Raw genomic sequence first — 6000 nt, 5'->3', positions numbered from 1 at the left:
TTATAAAATAAAAGTTTAATCTTAAAAATAAAAATTTAATTGATTATATACTTTAAACATAATATATATATTAAATTATTAATAATATTTTATCATAAGAAGTAACATTTTATTATATATTTTTTACATTTTAAAAAAACGGGAAAACCGGACCGGACCGGAAATCGGTAAAACCGGATGTACCGGTTTAGGAGGATAATCGGAGCGTAATCGGTTTTGAAAAATGAAAAACCGGTACATACCAGTTCAGTCCTAGATTTTGTCCAAAACCGGACCGGACCGGACCGATTATACCCCTACTAATAATGTACCTTTAAGTCACAAACTCAAGTTAGCACATCAGTCCTTGTCGGACTATAATTGACTCACTAACTATTTGTATTTGATGCAACGATTGTATACTCTCCGAATAAAGGAAGGTACTTCTTTGTCCGATCATCTAGATGAATTTAATAAAATTATTATGGATATAGGGAATATTGACATTAAACTTGACGAGGAAGATCAAGTTTTAATTATGTTGTGTTCATTGCCTATGTCGTTTGATAATTTTGTGAACTCACTGTTGTATGGTAGAGATACCATCTACTTAGCAGATGTAAAATCTACTTTGAATTCTAAGGAGTTGATAACAAAATTGGGTGTACAAGGCACGGATAATCAAGCCGATGGTTTGTTTGTGAAATATTCCTCTAGTAGTAGATCTGGTGGAAAAGGTTTGGATCAGGGTGGGGGTAATTCCAGTGGAAGCTCTAAATCTAACAAGAAAAATGTTAAATGTCATTATTGTCACAAATTTGGTAATTACAAGAATGAGTGTCCCAGATTGAAAAAGGAGGAAGCAAATTCCTCTAATGTTGTTAGTGTTGTTGAGAATACTATCAACTTTGATATTATCATAGCAGTCAGCGGCCGTTTTGATAACAAGTGGGTTATGGACTTAATTTGTACATCCATGACCTAATTACTGCGCCGTTTTATATATAAACATATTTTTAGGAGGTGAGTGCAGCCAGATACTGTCAAAAGGCTACTGAGGCGATTTTGAGGCAATTCCGTGATTTCCGGGATTTCCAATTTTTAAAAATTTTTGGTTCGTTTTGCTAGGGTTCGCCCATGTCGGCGATCGTAGTCCTTCCGATGGCTTTGCCGTTGGTGGGGCCTGTTGAACAGGGTGGCTCGGGGGCGGTATCTTACGCTTAGGAGGTGTCCCGTACGGCGGATTCCCCTACTTTCAAGGTGCATATGCGATTTTCGGTGGAGATCGACGGGGAACTTGGATTTATTTTTTCCGAACCAGAAATGGCAAAGGCAGCAGAAGACTTTCAGTTTGCATTAGTTATGAAGTTCATGCTATCTCGACCTTCTATTGATGATATTCGACTTGCGGTTGTTAAGACGTGGGGTTGCTAGAGATCCCAACGATAAGTTTTAAGGATGAATATCATGTTTTGATCCTGATGAAAAAATGAATATGATTTTGTGCATGGATGAGCACGTGAAGGTCGAACGGTGGGGTTATACTTTATGTCTTTTCAAATGGATGAAAAAGTTTGATTTGCAGAAGGAATCTCCATTGGCTCCTCAATGGATTTATCTACCAGGGTTGTCGATGCACTTGTATAGAAAGGATTGCTTATAGATATTAGCATCAAGATTTGGTCGATACCTAGGGACGAATAATGCGACTCTCAATCGAACTAAGGTTTTGGGGGCACGTATTTGTGTAGAAGTGGACCTGACTGTGGAGCCGGTGCAGGGTTTCCCAATTATTTTTTCACCGTTGAAAAGAATATGGCAAGAAGCCAAGTATGAAAAACTTGGTTTTTATTGTCAGAAATGTTTCCGTCAAGGGCACACGTCGGTGGTCTGTAGGGTTGAGGAGAGGAGACAAGAGGGGGTAAAACAAAATGCGAAAAATATTTGGCAACTGAAATCTAATAAAAGGGGTGTTGGGTAACATGAATGAGAATAAGAACGTGCAAATTTTTGAAGAGGAAAAAGTAGTGGGTGTCGGGGGGGACGTGCAGGATTCTTTACTGAGTGATCACAGGGGGATGTTGTTGAGTGGTCTAATTAGTGGGACTAACATTGACTATCAGGCTGATATGGTTGTGGTTGGGGCAAAAAAAGTACAGGTGCATGGTGATGTGTTGAGTGGTGGAGGGGTGCAAGTCTAGTTTATGTGCATGACTACTCTTCGGATCGGGAGGTGGATGACTAAATTTTGAGGTTGGGTAAGGATAAGATTTATGATTTTGATATTGATCCCCAAAAGTTATCTGATCAGTCGACAGGTCTTGCTAAGATGACAATAAAGAAATCTCAATGGGTGCACTCCCGTCCTAAAAAACTTAATCTATGAATGAAACAATATTGTTCTGGAATGTGAGGGGGTTAGGTCAATCTAGAAAGCGGTTGAAAAGTTTAGTTACCAAGAAAAGTGTATCTTTAGTGGCGATTTCTGAGCCTTTTGCTAAGGAGTGTCACATGCATTTCCTGGGTAAGCTCTTGTCTTTTAATCTTTTAGGCTCCAATGAAGCTAAAGAGGGCAAGTTATTGATTTTATGGAGAGATGAACAAGCTTTTGAGGTGTTGTGTAAGTCTAAACAAATGGTTATTGGGTGGTTTATCTTGGAGAATAAAAAGGTTTTAGTGACTTTTGTGTATGCAAAATGTAATCAAGCTGAAAGAAAAGAATTATGGAAAGATTTGGAGGTGGTTTAGGTGGCAAATCATCCTTGGCTAGTGGTAGGGGACTTCAATGCTATTCGTAATGATAATGAGAGAATTGGTGGAAATCCTAGGTGGTTGTCTTCTATGGCAGATTTCAATGGTTGTTTAGATAGGTGTGGCCTATTTGAACTTTCTCATGGAGGGAGACATATGTCTTTGTGTAATGGACATGAGGAGAGATCAAGAAACTAGGCACGGTTGGATAGGGTGGTCATCCATAATAATTTTTCTATTCAATTTACTTTTGGCCAGCATGAATACTTGGGGAGGAAGACTTCTGACCACTGCCCAATGGTGGTGTATTTTGATAGACCGTCGGCATCCTATGGTCCTCCACCTTTTCGCTTTCAAAATATGTGGTGCTCACATAAGGGCTTCTTGGCGTGTGTAGAAGAGGCTTGGAATAGACCGGATTCTAATACTGGTCTTCTGAAACTTGCGGCGTGGCTTAAGCGGACAAAACTTGCATTACTTGGCATAAATCGGTCTTTGGTAGGGTGGACTTTATGTTAAAAGAACTTCAAGAGAGAGTTGAAACTCTAAAGCACCAGCTTCAGTCTAGGTATTCTCATGAGGTAGAAGTCGACTATTTGGTGACTAAGGTTGAACTATATATGTGGGAGAGAAGAGAGGCGACTAGATTGGGTTAGATTGCAAAAAAGAAGTGGATGGTTGAATGTGTATAAAACACAAAGTATTATCATTCGGTGATCGACCAAAGCCGGAAATAGGTAGTTATTTCTAGAATGGTTATTTCGGATAGGAGGGTGTTGGACAGTCCAGAAGAAATTCACATCGGTGCCACAAATTATTTTAAAGACTTTCTCACGGAAACTTCGAGTGTGGAACCTACGAATTTGTCGTCATTATTGGAAGTTAGTATCACGACAGGAGATAATCAAATGCTTTGCATGGATCCGTCGGAGGAAGAGGTAAAAAAAGCACTATTTTCCATTCCAAAATAAAATAGCCCAGGGCCAGATGGTTTCGGATCTGCGTTTTATTTTGCTTGTTGGGATATTGTTAAAAAAGATGTAGTGGAGGTAGCTTGTGAATTTTTTAGTGGTACGCCGTTGCCCAAGTTTTATTCATCATCTTTCATTGTTCTTATTCCTAAGGTTCACGAGCCAAAACGTTTTGATAAAATCCGATCTATTAGTATTTGCTCTGTGACCTACAAGATTTTTTCGAAGATTACTGTTAAGAGGATGATAGGGATGTTAAATAAGTTGGTTTCTCATGAGCAAGGTACTTTTGTGTCAGGGCGTAGTAGTTTTTAAAATATTATGCTTGCTCAAGAAATGGTGTATTCTTTGAATAAGAAATCTGTGGGTGGCAATGTGATGGTGAAACTTGACAAGGCTAAGGCGTATGATCGGGTGGACTACAGTTTTCTTCTGGCTGTTTTAAAAGGTTTTGGCTTCTCTAACAATTTTTGCAGCTTGATTGGGGAGTGTGTTAAGTCCCCTTGGTTCTCAGTCATGATGAATGGAACTTTCAAAAGTTTTTTCGAACCTGTTCAAGGCTTACTGCAAGGAGATCTTTTATCTCCTTATCTATTTATTGTGATGGAGGAAGTTTTGTCGGATTTGTTAAGGAAAAGTTTGAAGAGGGTTGGATTGGTAGATTTTACCATCCGGTAGTAGCTCTTTTGATTTCTCATTATTGTATGCAAATGATCTTTTAGTTTTTGTTAATGGCGGGAGAAGTCTATTAAGAGGCTCATTGAAACACTAGATCTTTATGAAAGATGGTCAGGCCAGAATATTAGTAAAGAAAAATATGTTTTTTATCCTTCAAAGTTTATTAATATTTCACGTAGCGTGCTTTGATGAGAATGACGGGTTTTAAGGAAGGAAATTTTCTTATGACATATTTGGATGCGCCGCTAGTTGTAGGGAGACTAACGGCTAGAATTTTAGAACCTCTTGTGGCTAAAATTCGTAACAAGGTGGCATGGTGGAAGTTAAAAATTCTTTCACAAAGGGGAAGGTTGATTTTGTTGAGACATGTACTTTCGAGTATGGCTATACATCTCCTCTCGGTAACAAGTGTGCCTTTGGTTACCATCAAGCAGATTAATTCTATTTTAGCTAGTTTCTTTTAGGGGGATGTCAATGGTGTTTAGCGGATAAAATTGAGAGCTTGGTCAAAGTTGTGTATGCCTACAAAGGAGGGAGGTTTGGGCTTGCGGGACTTTAAAGAATTCCAACGTTCGTTGCACATGAAGTTTGCATGGAGGATTATGTCGATGAAAAATTTGTGGATTGATTTTTTTTTCGTGCAAGTCTGGACATGTTGTTCTCGCCCCTGTGAACTCATTGTGATCTCGACTCTGGAAATCCATTGAGAACATCCAGGTTTTAGTTCGAGGTGGAAATGCGTCGTTTTGGCATGACAGATGGCTTACCTTAGGACCTCTTTCCATGTGTGCGGAGGACATTCAAAACAATTCACAGCAAATAAAAGATTGTTGGTCTGCTAGTTCCTGGGATTATGATAGGCTGGTGGATCTGGTTGGTGAAGAGATCACGATGAAGATTGTTTCGAAAATTCCAGTGCGTAGAGAAGGTTCATACGTTTTTATCTGTAAGCTATCTAAGGATGGAATTTTCTCTTCGGCAAGTGCTTGGGAAGTGGTCCGGCTTAAAGGGGAACCATTACAGTGGAAAGAGTGGATTTGGCACCAATTGCTTCCTAAAAGAGTGTTCGTGTGTGTGTGGAAAGCAAGGTTTCAAGCTCTAGAGGTGGATGATAGAATGCAATTGAGGGGCGTTTAGTTGGCTTCATGATGCGACTGTTGCACAAGAAAAGCTCCAGAATCTTTAGATCACGTCTTGTGCGTGGGGGAGTTTGCTAGCCAAGTATCGAAAAAAGCTAGTAACGAGTTGGGGATCCCACATCTGCATTTGCAATCTTGGTGGGCAAGAATGTCGACTTGGTTTCGCTGTGCAAAAAGGTCAACTGTCAAAGGTCTGATGCTTGGTTTATTGCCATTTTTTATCACTCGAAAATTATGGACGAGGAGGTGTAAGGCTAGGATGGAAGGAGTGAAAGACTCAGCCGAAAATGTATGGTCGTCGGTGAAATTCTGGCTTCGAGTGTTGGCAGGGGAAATTATGGCAACTCGACCTCTCTCTTTGCATGACATGCAGCTTCTTAGCAATCTCGATGTGCCTCAGCCAATCCAATGTGTCCGTCGTCTCCGTCTGGTTGCTTGGAAGAGACCACCTGCTAGTTGAAATTAACTTGTGATGGGAGCTG

Source organism: Juglans regia, chromosome 3, assembly GCF_001411555.2.
Source record: "Juglans regia cultivar Chandler chromosome 3, Walnut 2.0, whole genome shotgun sequence".
Classification (NCBI taxonomy): domain Eukaryota; kingdom Viridiplantae; phylum Streptophyta; class Magnoliopsida; order Fagales; family Juglandaceae; genus Juglans; species Juglans regia.
Note: the sequence above shows the minus strand (reverse complement) of the source record.